Below are 18,981 nucleotides of genomic sequence, written 5' to 3'. Positions count from 1 at the left end.
AAATGGCTGTGTAATAGTGAATCTTGATACTCATTCTAAATCCAAGATTTCGCAGACTCATTAGTAGCTCTTCCACAATCTCTTCATAGTTGTCTGCTTTCTTATTCCCTAGAAAACTCTGCACCACATTACAAAATGCATTCCAAGCTCTTTCTTCTGTCTCATTCATTGATGTGATAAAATTTGGGTCTCTTATAAGTGTTCTTATTTGAGGTCCATCAAATATTCCAGCCTTTTTCTTCTCTACACTAAGACCAGCAAAAGTTGAACATATATAGTTAAAGCATTCTCCACTGTGATTGAGAGCTTTGACGAACTGCTTCATCAATCCAAGTTTTAGGTGTAAGGGAGGAAAGACAATGTCCTTCCTATCCACTAGAGGATCATGGATGACATTCTTAAGGTACCTTCACACATAACGATATTGTTAACGATATCGTTGCTATTTGTGACGTAGCAACGATATCGTTAATGAAATCGTTCTGTGTGACAGCGACCAACGATCAGGCCCCTGCTGGGAGATCGTTGGTCGCTGAATAAAGTCCAGAACTTTATTTCGTCGCTGGACTCCCTGGAGACATCGCTGGATCGGCGTGTGTGACACCGATCCAGCGATGTCTTCACTGGTAAGCAGGGTAAACATCGGGTAACTAAGCGCAGGGCCGCGCTTAGTAACCCGATGTTTACCCTGGTTACCATGCTAAAAGTAAAAAAAAACAAACACTACATACTTACCTACCGCTGTCTGTCCTCCAGCGCTGCGCTCTGCACTCCTCCTGTACTGGCTGTGAGCCGGAAAGCAGAGCGGTGACGTCACCGCTCTGCTTTCCGGCTCCCAGACAGTACAGGAGGAGAGCAGAGAAGCAGAGCGCAGCGCTGGAGGACAGACAGCGGTAGGTAAGTATCTAGTGTTTGTTTTTTTTAACTTTTAGCATGGTATCCAGGGTAAACATCGGGTTACTAAGCGCGGCCCTGCGCTTAGTTACCCGATGTTTACCCTGGTTACCGGCATCGTTGGTCGCTGGAGAGCGGTCTGTGTGACAGCTCTCCAGCGACCAAACAGCGACGCTGCAGCGATCCGGATCGTTGTCGGTATCGCTGCAGCGTCGCTTAATGTGAAGGGGCCTTTATCGCCAGATGCCAAACTCTGTCGCTGAGGCCATTCAGTTTTCACCCAACGCTCTGCTGTAGCTCTACTGTCCCAGTAGCACAGAAAACAAGGGTGTTATCATAACAAATGGGAATTATGCATGTTCAAAGAAAACAAAGATATTCTCACATTTATTGGGAGACTAAATGAAAACTAAATTTACCTTAGTGAATCGTATAAACCGGCACTTTTCATACACTACTTATATTTATCATGGAATTCATGAAAATGGGCAATATACTAATAGCGCAAAAACGTGATGTGATAGAGAAATTATAAGATCAGATTTGAATTCAGCACCCTCAAATTAGTGTAAAACTGTTCTTAAAGTCCATGCCAGAAATTATTTTTTTTTGTAGACCAGTGTTATCTAATTTCTAGCTAGTTTCTTTAAATTACAAAATTTCTCATCTTATCTCTATAGATTCTATCAATATGACCTATTTCTATGATTTTCTTACCCATCGTATATCAATCTAGAAGTTCTTATCCAATCCATCATCCAGATTTCTAGATGTTATCAACCTTATATCTAGATTATTTCACCCCTAAACCATTTATCTAGATTCTATCACCCATATTTCTACGTGTTTCCAACAAGCAATGAGCACATATCAATCACAAATACAGAGACGTACTGCTCAACAAAGAATACCAACAAAATAGTGCTATAAAGTCTCATAAAATACAGTGGGGCAAAAAAGTATTTAGTCAGTCAGCAATAGTGCAAGTTCCACCACTTAAAAAGATGAGAGGCGTCTGTAATTTACATCATAGGTAGACCTCAACTATGGGAGACAAACTGAGAAAAAAAAATCCAGAAAATCACATTGTCTGTTTTTTTAACATTTTATTTGCATATTATGGTGGAAAATAAGTATTTGGTCAGAAACAAAATTTCATCTCAATACTTTGTAATATATCCTTTGTTGGCAATGACAGAGGTCAAACGTTTTCTGTAAGTCTTCACAAGGTTGCCACACACTGTTGTTGGCATGTTGGCCCATTCCTCCATGCAGATCTCCTCTAGAGCAGTGATGTTTTTGGCTTTTCGCTTGGCAACACGGACTTTCAACTCCCTCCAAAGGTTTTCTATAGGGTTGAGATCTGGAGACTGGCTAGGCCACTCCAGGACCTTGAAATGCTTCTTACGAAGCCACTCCTTCGTTGCCCTGGCGGTGTGCTTTGGATCATTGTCATGTTGAAAGACCCAGCCACGTTTCATCTTCAATGCCCTTGCTGATGGAAGGAGGTTTGCACTCAAAATCTCACGATACATGGCCCAATTCATTCTTTCATGTACCCGGATCAGTCGTCCTGGCCCCTTTGCAGAGAAACAGCCCCAAAGCATGATGTTTCCACCACCATGCTTTACAGTAGGTATGGTGTTTGATGGATGCAACTCAGTATTCTTTTTCCTCCAAACACGACAAGTTGTGTTTCTACCAAACAGTTCCAGTTTGGTTTCATCAGACCATAGGACATTCTCCCAATACTCCTCTGGATTATCCAAATGCTCTCTAGCAAACTTCACACGGGCCCGGACATGTACTGGCTTGAGCAGTGGGACACGTCTGGCACTGCAGGATCTGAGTCCATGGTGGCGTAGTGTGTTACTTATGGTAGGCCTTGTTACATTGGTCCCAGCTCTCTGCAGTTCATTCACTAGGTCCCCCCGCGTGGTTCTGGGATTTTTGCTCACCGTTCTTGTGATCATTCTGACCCCACGGGGTGGGATTTTGCGTGGAGCCCCAGATCGAGGGAGATTATCAGTGGTCTTGTATGTCTTCCATTTTCTAATTATTGCTCCCACTGTTGATTTTTTCACTCCAAGCTGGTTGGCTATTGCAGATTCAGTCTTCCCAGCCTGGTGCAGGGCTACAATTTTGTTTCTGGTGTCCTTTGACAGCTCTTTGGTCTTCACCATAGTGGAGTTTGGAGTCAGACTGTTTGAGGGTGTGCACAGGTGTCTTTTTATACTGATAACAAGTTTAAACAGGTGCCATTACTACAGGTAATGAGTGGAGGAAAGAGGAGACTCTTAAAGAAGAAGTTGCAGGTCTGTGAGAGCCAGAAATCTTGATTGTTTGTTTCTGACCAAATACTTATTTTCCACCATAATATGCAAATAAAATGTTAAAAAAACAGACAATGTGATTTTCTGGATTTTTTTTTCTCAGTTTGTCTCCCATAGTTGAGGTCTACCTATGATGTAAATTACAGACGCCTCTCATCTTTTTAAGTGGTGGAACTTGCACTATTGCTGACTGACTAAATACTTTTTTGCCCCACTGTATATATTTTATTTCAATATATAAATGACAATAATGTTAAATAATGAACAAAACAGAGTAGCCTAAATAGACTACTGCATACACATGTATGTACACCTTTTTGGCGCATCACGTAAGTACAGTCTTTGTAACTACCGTAAGTAGACATAGTCCTCCCTGGAAGTCTAGGGATATACTTTATAGACAGTTGGAATTTTCCTTGTATTATGCATTTATCTTCTCATACATGTACATACATGTGTATGTAGTGGTCAATTATATATTGAAATAAAATATACGTTTTATGAATATTTATAGCACTATTTGTTTGTTGGTATTCATATAGCTTGGTTGTTTCAGTTAATATCTATCATCCATTTAGACGTCATCTACGGTATATCTCTAGATCCATCATCCCCAACTTCATAGTCATTATCTATATCTCTAGAGTCTCTCGCTCCATCATCCATGTGCCTAGAACTTTATTCCATATCTCCATGTCTCGGTGATCATTCACATAACAGCATCCATCATCATTACCTCTATATTCTCATCCATCACTCACATTTCTCGATCCTTCAACCATATATTTAGATTATTTAATTTATTATTCTTACCTCTAGAATAGATCCATCATCCAAAGCTCCGTATTCTCAGTTATCATCAACATCTTCTATATCTAAGTTATTACCCCCTCATCGAAATCCATTATCCAGTTGTCTCAATCATCATCCAAATTTTTCCAAAATGTCTCAGTTATTACCCATATCTTTTGAACCATCATCCAGGTTTCTATATTGTCAGTCATCACCCAGACCTTTACATCTATTATCTTTACCTCTATGTTCTCGGTCATCAACCGCAGCTCTAGGTCCATCACCCAGATCTTTATACTCTCAATCATGATCTACAACTATAGATCCTTCGTCCATAACTTTAGATTCATCACCCAGCTCTCGATATTCTCAGTCGTCCTCCATATATATGGATCCATCATCCATATCTCTATATTATCAATTATCACGCATATCTTTAAATCTGCCCTCTATAACTCCATATTATCCGCTATGATCCAGAACTCTAGATCCATCATCCATCTCTCTCGATTGTCTCATTCATCATCCATACCTGTAAATCAATCATCCAGATCTCTATATTTCCAGTAATGATCCATATTTTAGATCCATCATCCAGATCTCTTAACCCCCTTGTGAGCACTTCTATGGTGGGTCGCTGCTTTCTCTGTATATAATCTGATGTTGGTTTTTGTGCTTCTCCCCTTTCTTGATAACCGATCATGGAACAGTCTGTATCTCACATTCCCTTCTTGGTGGTCACCTTCCACCGATTCCAAAGAACTCCTCAGGAATGTTCCACAGATGCCAGACAGCGGGGGAGCCCAGTGACACCTCCACAACATAGACATTTCAGGGTGCCATATTTTTTATTTGCAGGGGTGTGTGGTCTCTGTGGCTCCCCCTCGCCTTTCCTAAGGCCTTTCTCTATTAACCACAGGGGCGTCTTGTCCTTGAAAGGGCTTCTGGGAAAAAAAACAAAAGCAACGCTATTTTCCTGCACAGTCATACCGGGTCGTGGGCTGTGTCCTCCAGCGGTTCCACCGGCGGAGTATCTGATGTAAAACTTTGCCTTTGCTGCTGAAATCTTCAAGCACAACACTGTCCGTGTGCTTTTTGCTTTATTTTTCTTAATGTCTGCTTCGAGGTTGTATATATATTCATTATAGGGACGTACAGAAAGATGGAGCAGGCGGAGAGAAGTGCTCGGACTTTCTGAAAAGAACAGAATGTCTGGGGACCCTTTAAAAATGGGCGGAGTTTTATCGTTAACCACTTTAATTTGATTGGTCAGTATTTGCCTCCTATTTAAAAAGGACAAAAAAAAGGGGGGGTGTTCTCTTTTGGAAAACCCCATTGGGCACATTTTTTATTCAGTATGTCACAAATGTGCCAAATTTATTTATTCTTTTAATTACTGTAAAAAAAAAAAAAAGGCATCAAAAATTGCAGCATAATCATCCTGCATGCACCCGATGCAACTAGTTATTTGCTATCTTGGTCCGCTAGCGGATGAAGGGTTAATGTTTTATGGCCGTGTTTTGCAGGGAGAAAGGAGTGTTATCCTAAGGCTTCACTGCAAAATGGGAGTTAGTCAATCACGACTGTTATAACTAATCTGACAGTGAGTCATAAAAGGTTAATTTATGGGGCGTTTAAGTTTGGAGCATGTTTGGCGAGATCTATAACATGTCTGGCATCCATCTGAAAAGGATATTTAGACTGGATGTATTTGCTGGGATTCATAACATTTCTGATATCCAGCTGAAGAAGACATTTGGGTGGAGCATATTTGCTAGGATTGATAAGGTGCCTGGCGTCCAGCTGAAAAGGACATTTGGGAGTCACATATTTGCTGGGATTGATAATGTGCCTGGCATCCAGCTGAAAAGGACATTTGTGAGGAGCATATTTGCTGGGATTGATAAGGTGCCTGGCATCCAGCTGAAAAGGACATTTGTGAGGAGCATATTTGCTGGGATTGATAAGGTGCCTGGCATCCAGCTGAAAAGGACACCTTTGAGGAGCATATTTGCTTTGATTTATGAGGTGCTTGGCATCCAGCTGAAAAGGACATTTGGAAGTCGCATATTTGCTGGGATTTATAAGATGCTTGGCATTCAGCTAAAACTCACATTTCGGAGGAGCTTTCAGTGCTCCCAGTGATGTTGATTGGTCGACAGAAGCTTAGACTCACATTCTCCTACCAGAAGTCCTGTTCAGCTGGATACCAGGGTCATGTGATTTAATAAGCTGCATAGTTGGGTGGGAGCTCGTAGCCCCACTAGTTTATCCTTTTATGGGTCTAGGTGGTATATGCACAAGTATATGAATAAAAAAGGTAATGGGATTGTTAGGGGGGACAGAAATGCCAGAAAATGACCCCCCCTCAGGTGTAATGGCCCATTGTACAATCTGCCTGGTGCTGAGTGACTGATGACAGATGCCTTATATGGGTACAGGGGGCCTGGTGGCCCAGGGGGACTATTGACCCCTTACCACCTAATAGGACTTCAGTACTATAAATGGCATGTGGTAATTGCGGGCCCCTATAAATCTTGCATTGGGGGTCCTCATACTGCCATTGCTGCTAACTCCAGCATCAAGCTAGCTCTATGCAGACATCATATATATTATATAGCATCGTGTATACATTATATATTATATTACTATGGATTCAACAGATGATACTCTTAAAGGCACAGAGCTATTTATATTGAGGGGAGTGAAGTGGATTCTGGGTATAGCAGAGAGGTTTATGGGAAGGATACACAATGGTGAATTCTGCGGGCAGACTTCAGAGAGCGTAGCCTATTTTTATAATCTGCATTATTATGGATGCACAGTCCCCTCCCCGTCTTATAAGACTGCCTGTAACCCTACGATGGGGTGAGGGGCGCTGGTATCAAAACTTTACCAAAATGTGTGAGCGTGCGTGTCTGCGGTGAGTGGATGAGTGTCTTTTTCTTCACGTGTCACTTTTTGCATGATCCAGCGAGGTCTCGTCTTTTCAGAAACCTTACTGTTGGGCGCTGCCCGTCCTGGGTGCGGGGTCAGGCTTTTTCTCCACTTGTGCCACTTGCTGCTTTGCCAGTGTGGAGGTCTGCACTTTGTATACGTTTGTGTGGGTATTTTTAGTGGGTTGGATGGAATTGTACCCCAGGTCAAGACGGAAGATATTTGTCAACAAGCCCCGTGGCCCGGGTGGGCTTGGTCCTGTGTGAACCCGCCCCTTCATGGGCACTATGTTGGCAAAGATGGTAACGAGAGGGAGCAAGTTACAGCATTTGGGGGGTATCGGCATGAACCAATAGGGGTCACTCCCTCTGTTGATAACTTCACGCTATCGCTTATTTTTTAAAAGAAGATGGCGGCATTGCCCTCAGCAAGTAATCAAGTTCCCAGGTTACTTTCTTTGTCTTCTGATTGGTTATGGCGATTTTTCCCTTTTTATAGGATCCTGGTAGAGCAGGAGACATATTGCGGCCTAGTATGTAGAGTCAGCCATATGTCGCCAGTCCGTTTCATGTTAACTAAAAGCCATATTAGCATCCAGTTTTATGGGGGATTTATGTTTCTTGGTTTCCCAATAAATCTGATTACTTGTGCAGGCCGACCCCTGCCTGACTGCTCCTCCATTACTCAGGTGACAGGCTGGTTAACATGGATACTCTACTTACCATCCATAGGTTTCTTATATGGGTTGCTAGGCAAATGCATCCTTAGTAACCAGTCTGCCTCTGATCACTTCATGTACAAACCTTACAGACAGGGGCAAAGAAGGGGCGAGGAGCCTGTCAGTGCTCACCCCACACCCCGTACTGTATAGTAATTAGATAGCTGGCATAACGGGCCGAGACCCCCTTTTCAATGCCTTAACGTAAGATTTGGGTAATGTTCTTGCCATAAATATGTCATTGCTTTACCTGGTATAAATGCCGCTGCTCTCCTGAATGTGGGGATGTTTTTCTTTTTTTCTTGAGCCTCTGTATTTCTGAGATATGGCCTCTTCTCCCTTCTAAATAAATCTTGTCTTTTTTTTAGCCAAGTAGGCGCTGTCTTCACTTTACTCCATAGGCAAGTTCTTCAAGACAACTCCCACTTGGCTAAAAATGCAAAATGTATCTACAGATAAGATGAAGCTGTATCTCAGGAAAGGAGAGGTGCAGGAGAAAAAGAAAAACAGGGGAACGGCATCATCGACCCCAGGCAGAGAAGATGACATCTTTATGGCAAGTGACAGGTCACCTTTAAGTCTCTCAAAAATAGATTGGATCTTATTGGCACCGCAACCATATTCGTAGTCTACACAAATTGGCTGCCATCTTATTTAAGGCCCGTATATAAGAGTTTTCGGCTCCTATTTGGATTCTTGTATAGTATTGATTGGTATCTTTGTGACCATGAGGGGCTGGGTATTGTTGGAACCCGAAAAGGTCACCAGTAGTGATGAGCAAACGTGTGGATAAGGTGTTATCTAAGGATGCTCATGTGCTGAGTGTCTACGGTGTGCTTGAATATTATGTTCTTGGCTCATAGCTGTTTGACAGCCACAACACATGCAGGGACTACCTGTTTGTTAGACAATCCCTTCATGTGTTGAACAGCCTTGAGACTCGAACATAATAATTGAGCACGCCTAAGACCCTCGGATAGCACCTGAGCATGCTCAGATGACGCCTTATCCGAGCACGTTCACTCATCACTAGTCACCAGACTGTGGCCAATGCCCCTAGAAGCTGGCATAAAGTAGAGCGGGCCCATGACAAGAATCGGAGTGAGGTCTCGTGTCCCAAATCAACAGGGCATAAAGGGCCCAGTGCTGGTTCCTTGTCCCTAATCCGCCATGTTCGTTAACACTACAGTGAGAAGTCATTATTAAGATTGCCTTTACCCAGTGGGCACTAAGCTGACCCCGGGGCCCACCAGCTTCATGAACCCAATCTCTACTGCCTCTATGGGTTTACCCTTGTTGGCACCTAACTTTTTTGAGTTGTTTTGATGACTTCTAAAAATATTCCCCCAAAATCTAGTGGACTTCTGAATTGGGCTCGCTGGCTATTCCAGGATGAAACATAACATAGGGGCCCTCTCTGGCTGAAGGGCCACTGCCAGGCTGGGGCTACCGGAGCCTTCCCCCACCTTTCTTTTTGAATGGTGACCCTCATGTACAGACTCTCGGATTTCTTACATATATGGAGGTTCATTGCCGATGTGTAGACAAGCTGCTCCCCGGTGTTGTGCTCTATTACATGATGCTGTACCTGTGGGTCAATTTATTGAAGCCCGGCTCCGCTGAGATGACCCACTACAAAAAATTTTTTTTTTAAATTTTCATGAATTTAGCTGCTGTGAAATTTATAGGGTTGGGGATTTGGGGGAGGGGGTCGCAATGAATGTGCTTTGACAGCAGGTCAACCGTTTCCTCCCAGGTGTCTTGTGGCCATTTTCGTACTCTTCGTGTGCCAAAAAATATAGAGTCTCTATCTATAGGAGGTTTTTCGTTTCCGTAGCTCTAGGTCGTTTACAGATTTCATGCAAGATTTTGGTATTTTTCTGATTTTGTTCAGGTGACAATTTTCAAGTCTTATGCAATATTTTTGTGAAGTGATTTCCGGCTGTGGAGTGAGCTGCTATAAAGGGAGTTTATTACTGAGCTCGCTGAAGTCTCCGAGCTTTCTTCTGCTGACTTTAGTGATCTTGTTTTCTTACGAAAATGTGTTTATGGTTTCAATAGGGAAAAAAATAAGAATGACTCGCTTTTTACTGAAAATGTATTCTCATACGGAAATATTTTATTTATTATCAGTTCACGGAACTGAAGGCGAAAACAAAGCAACAATATTTATTAAGCCGGAGAGATGGAAAACTGCGGATATAGACATAGAGATTGTAGACTCGCAACCCTCTAGTAACTACACAAGCACATCCTCTCCAGTCACCGCACACACGGCCCGTCCTCTCCGGTCACCGCACACACGGCCCGTCCTCTCCAGTCACCGCACACACGGCCCGTCCTCTCCGGTCACCGCACACACGGCCCGTCCTCTCCAGTCACCGCACACACGGCCCGTCCTCTCCGGTCACCGCACACACGGCCCGTCCTCTCCAGTCACCGCACACACGGCCCGTCCTCTCCAGTCACTGCACACAGCCCGTCCTCTCCAGTCACTGCACACACAGCCCGTCCTCTCCTGTCACTGCACACGGCCCGTCCTCTCCAGTCACTGCACACACGGCCCGTCCTCTCCGGTCACTGCACTCACGGCCCGTCCTCTCCAGTCACTGCACACGGCCCGTCCTCTCCGGTCACTGCACACACGGCCCGTTCTCTCTGGTCATGACACAAATGGCTCCTCCTCTTCAGTCACTATGCTTGGCCCGTCCTCTCCAGTCACTACACATGGCACATCCTCTTCAGTCACTACACACACCACCCTAGATAGTACACAAGCACAACCCATCCTCTTTGGTCACTACACATACAGCACAACATCTCAGGTCACTACACATACAGCACAACATCTCAGGTCACTACACATACAGCACAACATCTCAGGTCACTACACATACAACCCGTCCTCTTCGGTTACTATACATACACGACTCATCCACTACAGATATTACACACACTACGCTAGTCACTACACAAGCACAGCCCATCCTCTACAGTCACTACACACAAGGCCTATCCTCTCCGGTCACTATACACACGGACACTGCCCATCCTCTCCGGTCACTACACACACTGCCCATCCTCTCCGGTCACTACACACACTGTCCATCCTCTCCGGTCACTACACACACTGTCCATCCTCTCCGGTCACTACACACACTGTCCATCCTCTCCGGTCACTACACACACGGCACTTCCTTTCTAGTCACTACACACACTGCCCATCCTCTCCGGTCACTACACACACTGTCCATCCTCTCCAGTCACTACACGCACAGCCCGTCCTCTCTAGTCACTACACACATGGCCTTTCCAGTCATTACACGCACTGGCCCGTCCTCTCCATTCACTACTCACACTGCCCATCCTCTCCAGTCACTACACGCACGGCCCGTCCTCTCCATTCGCTGCACACACGGCCCTTTTGTCACTCCGCACAGTTATGTGACACCTTTAGGTACCTTTACACCCATCTTTCCTGGGTCCAGATGTCCCTATCCGGACAGTATTTCTCTCTCATGCATGTTGCTGAGGGGTCGCTCTCTAGGGGGGTCTCCGTGCTGCTCTCACTCTGTCTCACTCTTCTGGTCTTGTTCATTTGAATCTTTTATGAAGGCCTTTGAGGACACTGTAAATCATTATATATTGTTATATCTGTAAATATATTTTTTAAAAATACCCCATTGTGTCTGGATTTGATTTTATGTCTCTTCACCATAATCGGAATACACAGAATATTTCCCCTGCTGTTTCCCGCCGAGGCTGGGGGGTCGGTGCACCCACTGTGGTATGTGGCCTGCTGGAGCCTGTCAGATGACGAGCAGCCTGATCCTGCAGTACGTGACATAGCGCTATCCATAAAGATGGCCGCATCTACATTATATTCAGGGCCCCTGTGATAGTTTGCTAGATCCCACTGGTGGCCTTCATCAAAAATGAAGACACAGCTAAAGCCTGAGAGCAATGAGTAAAAGCCCCCAAAAATGGTGGGCAGGAGATTATTTCTTAAAGGAAATGTCAGCAGGAATTCACTTCCCAAACTAGATGCGCATTTAGCTCTTCCGAAGACAAGTCTAGCAATCCCTTTACATGGCTGGTCCATTCCTATATTAGTGACAAATTGGAGTTTGAATTGATATGCAAATGAGACTGAAGAGCTACATGTAGGTCTAATGCCTCTGTCACTCCAGCTCTTTTCCCTGCCCAGTGCCGTCTCCTCCTGCTTTGCTGACAACTCCTGTGCCTGAAGTCATCCAGCATACAGGCTGTCTGTCAAGAAGAAGGAGGCAGTGCTGGGCGGGGAATAGAGCTGGAGTGACAGAGCCTTCAGATAGCTCTTCAGCCTCATTTGCATATCAGTTGAAACATACCTCCCAAATTTTCAAGAAGGGAAAGAGGGACAAAGTTTGCCACTGTGTGTGCCGTGGCAAATTTTAGGCCACCATACCGATTTCACAACTAGTCACACCCATATCCACGCCCCAACCACTCCCATTTAGCTCTGCTGATCACACTGTTTCATAAACAATAATAATCTTTATTTTTTTATATAGCGCTAACATATTCCGCAGCGCTTCACAGTTTGCACACATTATCATTGCTGTCCCCGTTGGGGCTCACAATCTAAATTCCCTATCAGTATGTCTTTGGAATGTGGGAGGAAACCGGAGAACCCGGAGGAAACCCACGCAAACACGGAGAGAACATACAAACTCTTTGCAGATGTTGTCCTTGGTGGGGTTTGAACCCAGGACTCCAGCGCTGCAAGGCTGCAGTGCTAGCCACTGCGCCACCGTGCTGCCCAACAATAATTCTAAACAAAAAAAAGATGGCCACACAGTACTCCATACTGGTACTCCATACTGTATAATGGCCACACATGATGCTCCATACTGTATAATGGCCACACAGTGCTCCATACTGTATAATGGCCACACAGTGCTCCATACTGTAAAATGGCCACACATGATGCTCCATACTGTATAATGGCCACACAGTGCTCCATACTGTTTAATGGCCACACATGATGCTCCATACTGTATAATGGCCGCACGTGATGCTCCATACTGTTTAATGGCCACACATGATGCTCTATACTGTATAATGGCCACGCATGATGCTCCATACTGTATAATGGCCTCACATGATGCTCCATACTATATAATGGCCACACATGATGCTCCATACTGTATAATGGTCCTACATGGTGCTCCATACCATATTATGGCCACACATGATGCTCCATACTGTATAATGGCCACACATGATGCTCCATACTATATAATGGCCACACATGATGCTCCATACTGTATAATGGCCCTACATGGTGCTCCATACTGTATAATGGCCACACGTAGTGTTCCATACTGTATAATGGACACACAGTGCTCCATACTGTATGATGGCCACACATGATGCGCCATACTGTATAATGACCACACATAGTGCTCCATACTGTATAATGGCCACACATGATGCTCAATACTGTATAATGGCCACACAGTGCTCCATACTGTATAATGGCCCCACATGATGCTGCGTACAGTATAATGGCCACACATGATGCTCCATACTGTATAATGGCCACACATGATGCTGCGTACAGTATAATGGCCACACATGATGTTGCGTATAGTATACTGGCCCCACGTGATGCTCCACACAGTATTTTGGGCCCACATGATGCTGCTTACTGTTTAATGGCCTCACATGATGCTTTGTACAGTATAATGGCCCCACATGATGCTGCGTACTGTATAATAGCCCCACATGATGTTCGATACAGTATAATGCCCCCACACGATGCTGGGTTCAGTATAATGGCCCCACACAATGCTGGGTACAGTATAATGGCCCCACATGATTCTGGGTACAGTATAATGGCCCCACATGATGCTGGGTACAGTATAATGGCTCCACATGATGCTGGGTATAGTATAATGGCCCCATATGATACTGGGTACAGTATAATGGCCTCACATGATGCTGGGTACAGTATAATGGCACCACATGATGCTCCATACTATATAATGGCCACACATGATGCTCCATACTGTATAATGGTCCTACATGGTGCTCCATACCATATTATGGCCACACATGATGCTCCATACTGTATAATGGCCACACATGATGCTCCATACTATATAATGGCCACACATGATGCTCCATACTGTATAATGGCCCTACATGGTGCTCCATACTGTATAATGGCCACACGTAGTGTTCCATACTGTATAATGGACACACAGTGCTCCATACTGTATGATGGCCACACATGATGCGCCATACTGTATAATGACCACACATAGTGCTCCATACTGTATAATGGCCACACATGATGCTCAATACTGTATAATGGCCACACAGTGCTCCATACTGTATAATGGCCCCACATGATGCTGCGTACAGTATAATGGCCACACATGATGCTCCATACTGTATAATGGCCACACATGATGCTGCGTACAGTATAATGGCCACACATGATGTTGCGTATAGTATACTGGCCCCACGTGATGCTCCACACAGTATTTTGGGCCCACATGATGCTGCTTACTGTTTAATGGCCTCACATGATGCTTTGTACAGTATAATGGCCCCACATGATGCTGCGTACTGTATAATAGCCCCACATGATGTTCGATACAGTATAATGCCCCCACACGATGCTGGGTTCAGTATAATGGCCCCACACAATGCTGGGTACAGTATAATGGCCCCACATGATTCTGGGTACAGTATAATGGCCCCACATGATGCTGGGTACAGTATAATGGCCTCACATGATGCTGGGTACAGTATAATGGCCCCACATGATGCTGAGTAGAGTATAATGGCTCCACATGATGCTGGGTATAGTATAATGGCCCCATATGATACTGGGTACAGTATAATGGCCTCACATGATGCTGGGTACAGTATAATGGCACCACATGATACTGCGTACAGTATAATGGCCACACATGGTTACCCCACCCCCATCATTGCCCGCACACCTCCATCATTGCCTTCTCCATCACTACACACACACACCTACACACACTCTTCAACACGCTCCTTCGCAGCAGCTGGCAGCTTCCACTCCCGCGGCACTAAATGATATCATCCAGCTGGGCCGCGTCGCTGACTGCTCACGTCGCTGCAGCTCCGTTATACCACTGATAAAGACCTCTCCGTGTCTCCTGTGCCAGTCGGTGTCAGAGTGAGGAGTAATATCTGCTCCAATCCAACACAGCTAGCGTCTGCTCCATACAACTCATACGCTGCTCCGCTTCGTACACTTCGTACATACACGACTCCACTCCATACACCTTGTACAAACGCAGCTGCGCTCCATACACCTAGTACACACACGGCTCTGCTCCGTAAACCTTGCACCCGTAAACCGTAAACCTGCTTCGTACATCTCGTACACACGCGGCTCCGTTTTGTACACCTCGCACACACGCCGCTCCGCCTCGTATACCTCGTACACATGTGGCTCCTTTCCGTACACCTCGTACACACACGGCTCCGCTCCGTACACCTCGTACACACGTGGCTCCGCTCTGTACACCTCGCACACACGCGGCTCCGCTCCGAACACCTCGTACACACGCGGCTCCTCTCCGTACACCTCGTACACACGGCTCTGCTACATCCACACTGTAGACACCTCCTGACCCCACACATAAACTTACCCTCATCCAGCACCATGACAACCAGCAGAGTCCTGCATATGCTAAGGCCCCGATCATGTGACCTCTGACTCCTCCCCTCGTGACCTCATCACAGGTCCTGTGCGCACAGAGCAGCCCTATATGTGGTGTGGTGTGCTGCTCTGCGGGTGGTAGGATGAGGCTGAGGCTGACATTGCAGTGCGGGAAAACTATGGTCCCGCCCGTGACCGCGGGGCAGACTGTCAAAATCAGGACTGCCCCGCTTGATCCAGGATGGTTGGGAGGTATGGTTGAAACACTGATTTCTCAGTAATGAAGAACAGACTGGCCATGTAAAGGGATTGCTGGACTTGTCCTGTAAATAGTTTGAGAGATGAAATCCTGCTGACTGATTCACTTAAAGAGATTGTCCTGCCTTGAATACCATTTTTTGTAAACTAAATAGAGCTCAATTCTGTCTTCATTACGTTTGTAATATGTCCCTATGGCCATCGGAGATCTGTTTTTTTCTGATACAAAGCTCCAAATCTGCTGCATAGAAAATTTGGGTACCTGTAGCTACTACTAGGGGGAGGCATAGACAAATTGATTTAAAGGGAACCTGTCACCTTCCCTGGCGTTTTTAACTAAAAGAGCCACCTTGTGCAGCACTAATGCTGCATTCTGTGAAGGTGGCTCTTTTTTGGGGGGTCCCTTCCAACGCTGCAATATCACTTTTTATAATTTGCCCGCCATACCTTTATGGTAGAAGTATTAGGATTTTGTGATTGACTTAATCAGGTTTGCTCTGACGCATAATTTTTTTGTTTTTAAGGGGTCCTTTTTCCTACAGCTTCAGGGAACAGCTATGGGGGCATCTATTGCCCCTGCGTATGGTAACCTGTTCTTGGGGCTGTGGGAGAGGGTCCTCTCCCTGCCGAAACTGTTGTCGTCAATGGGCCGCATCCTATCTTGGATGCGGTACATTGATGACATTATACTGATCTGGCAGGGATCAAGAGAACGACTCCAGGATTTCATGTCGTCACGTAATGAAAATGATCTGAACATCTACATTACTTATAAATATGATAGTGACGCCATAGAGTTCCTGGATGTGACACTTAAAAGGGATAAGTGTGGTGAGATACAAACGGATATATTCCGTAAACCCACCTCAACCAATATGCTGCTGCAAGCCACTTCCTCCCATCCTGGACATATGATTCAATCCATCCCCACTGGACAGTTTTTGCGCCTCAGTAGACTCTCCTCAACTGACGAGGATTTTGTGAGGCAAGCTGAAGACTTGAGAGGCCATTTAGCTGAGCGGGGATACAGTAATTGCAAAATAAAAAAAGCTTATAAAAGGGCGAGGTTCTCATCTAGACATACATTATTATACGGAACCAGCGCCAACAAAGACCAGGATATTGTTCGTTTTCTAACAACATTTCATTCCCGTTTCCCACATATGAGAAGGGCATTGGACAGATCCTGGCATATTCTGAATGCCGACCCCATAATTTCAAGATTTCTTCCAGAGAGGGCTGCCGTCACAGCGAGATGATCAAAAAATCTACGGGACCATTTGGTCCACAGTCATTATGTAAGTGAGCCTGTAACTACTTTTTTGGATACTATGGCGGGGGCACATGGTTGCTTCCCATGTGGTCGGTGTGTGGCGTGTCCTAACAATGACCGCTGCTACACATTTATGAATGCGAGTGGATCACGACAGTTTGAAATTAGGAAGCGGATTACATGTACTGATAAAAAATGTGATCTACTACGCTGTATGTCCATGCAATAAAATATACGTGGGTTTGACCACACGACAATTTAAGATACGTATTAGAGAACATGTGCGTGGTATTGCAGCTGCAGCAACCCAGTTAGACGCATCCATGTTAAAGACTCTCCCCCGCCATTTTAAGGAATATCATAGCTGTGACGGAAGCCTCCTCAGGATCCGTGGTATCAACAAGATTGACATCGGGGTCGGCGGCGGAGGGGTCTCCAGGAGATTGGCCCAGCTGGAGTCCAGATGGATTTGGACACTTAATACGGCCCATCCATCTGGACTCAATGAGAATATCAGCTTTGCTCCATTCCTATGATCTATGTCCCATCTGTATGGCATTCTGATCTTGTCCTTTTTATACATTGCAATTGTTACCCTGCGTTGCATTATTTTAACATTGTTTTTAATTTGTATTATAGTTACCATCCGTATGTATATTCTCTCATCTATATGTGGTCTGTTAATCGGGTGTCAACGCTGAGTACAATATGAGATATGGATAAGATATTAAGTGGAAGCACAAAGAATGTGGAAAAGACTGAATCCTTGTTCCAATCGAGTCCTTTGGAATTAATGTACAATGATATTCCCTCATACAGAAGTTTATTGTGATTGTTGTTTATGGAGTTATAATGTGTTGCTTTATGTATTTTTCTCCTATTTTTCTCCCATTTGATTCAGTTATCCTTGTTATCCCATTATTGTTCTGTTGAATGTTTAAGTCCCTATATGTGGGTCTGTGTTTGGCTATGTACGTACACACGGTGTAATATTGCAGCAGTATTAAGCGAAGATTCCCCCTGCCTGTACGCGCGCATTCTCCTGGTCCCTGCGGCTCTGGGCGTCTCATCATGGTAGGCGGTGTCTATCAGGACCTGCCACCATGTGACGCCAATGCCGGCCGGCGTCGCTGTTGGCTTTGAGACGGGCTCGTCATTTCCGTCCGGGGCCGCCGCTTCTGGTCACGCGGTGATGCCCCTCTTAGACCGCAATGTAGAGGTAAGGATATAAAGATGAGATGCATATTAGAGATGCAGGCCCCTTGAAAAAGGAAGGTCCGAAACGCGCGTCGGGGCGGACGCGCAGGGATAGCGGTGTGGACTGTGTCCCTGACTGCCTTTGATTACCGGTAAATGATGATTTTTACTCTTTGGATTACTATTGTGGTCATCTTAGCAAAATAATTGAATGTGAGAATACAGTATATGGGATTTGGCACTTCTATTGGGCGCAGTAGAGGCGATATACTAGAAAACCCTCACTGACATTGAATATATGAACGTTTGAACATTGTATGCTCTCGGTGAGGGAGCGATTAATACCTCATAACCACATCTTCTATTCCTTTGCGCGTCCATATTCTTGCAATGTATTATTATTATGTGTGTTAAGATGTGTGACACACTTCCCCCTTTCACTTGAGTTGTTGGTATTTTAAGAAATAAAGTTTTGTAATTTTCTATTACTATGGACCCTAGTATCACTTTGTTCTGTTTATATCCCGCCATACTTGTAGTCTGTCTGGGGGGCACGTCTTTTCCCCCCGGACACAATCACCTCCCAGCCATCACTCGGCCCCTCTGGGTTCCACCTCCTCTGCCTTCATTAACGTCCCCGGCGCCTGCGCTGTAAGTTCCCATCATGTGATGTGAGTCGGAGGGCAGTGCAAACTGCATATGCCCGAAAAAGGAACTTACAGCGCAGGCATCGGGGACGTTAATGAAGGCAGAGGAGGCGGTGCACGGAGGGGCTGAGTGATGGCTGGGAGGCGTTTGTGTCCAGGGGAAAAGACGTGCCCCCCGGGCAGACTAAAGGTATGGCGGGCTAATTATAAAAAGTGATATTGCAGCTTTGGAAGGGACC

The 18,981-nt window shown here is 45.2% G+C and overlaps 1 long non-coding RNA gene across 1 annotated transcript; it reads left to right on the top strand.

The window, feature by feature from the left end:
- Positions 1-2,386: 2,386 nt before the first annotated feature.
- On the top strand, positions 2,387-11,352 carry LOC138662327 (uncharacterized). Its single transcript, XR_011318021.1, has 2 exons — positions 2,387-10,499; positions 10,558-11,352. It is a non-coding gene; the product is annotated as an uncharacterized lncRNA (long non-coding RNA).
- The last annotated feature ends 7,629 nt before the right edge of the window (positions 11,353-18,981 follow it).

The sequence above is a fragment of the Ranitomeya imitator genome, chromosome 2 (assembly GCF_032444005.1).
Source record: "Ranitomeya imitator isolate aRanImi1 chromosome 2, aRanImi1.pri, whole genome shotgun sequence".
Lineage (NCBI taxonomy): Eukaryota > Metazoa > Chordata > Amphibia > Anura > Dendrobatidae > Ranitomeya > Ranitomeya imitator.
The sequence above is the reverse complement of the archived record's forward strand: the minus strand, read 5'-3'. Positions and strand labels throughout refer to the sequence as shown.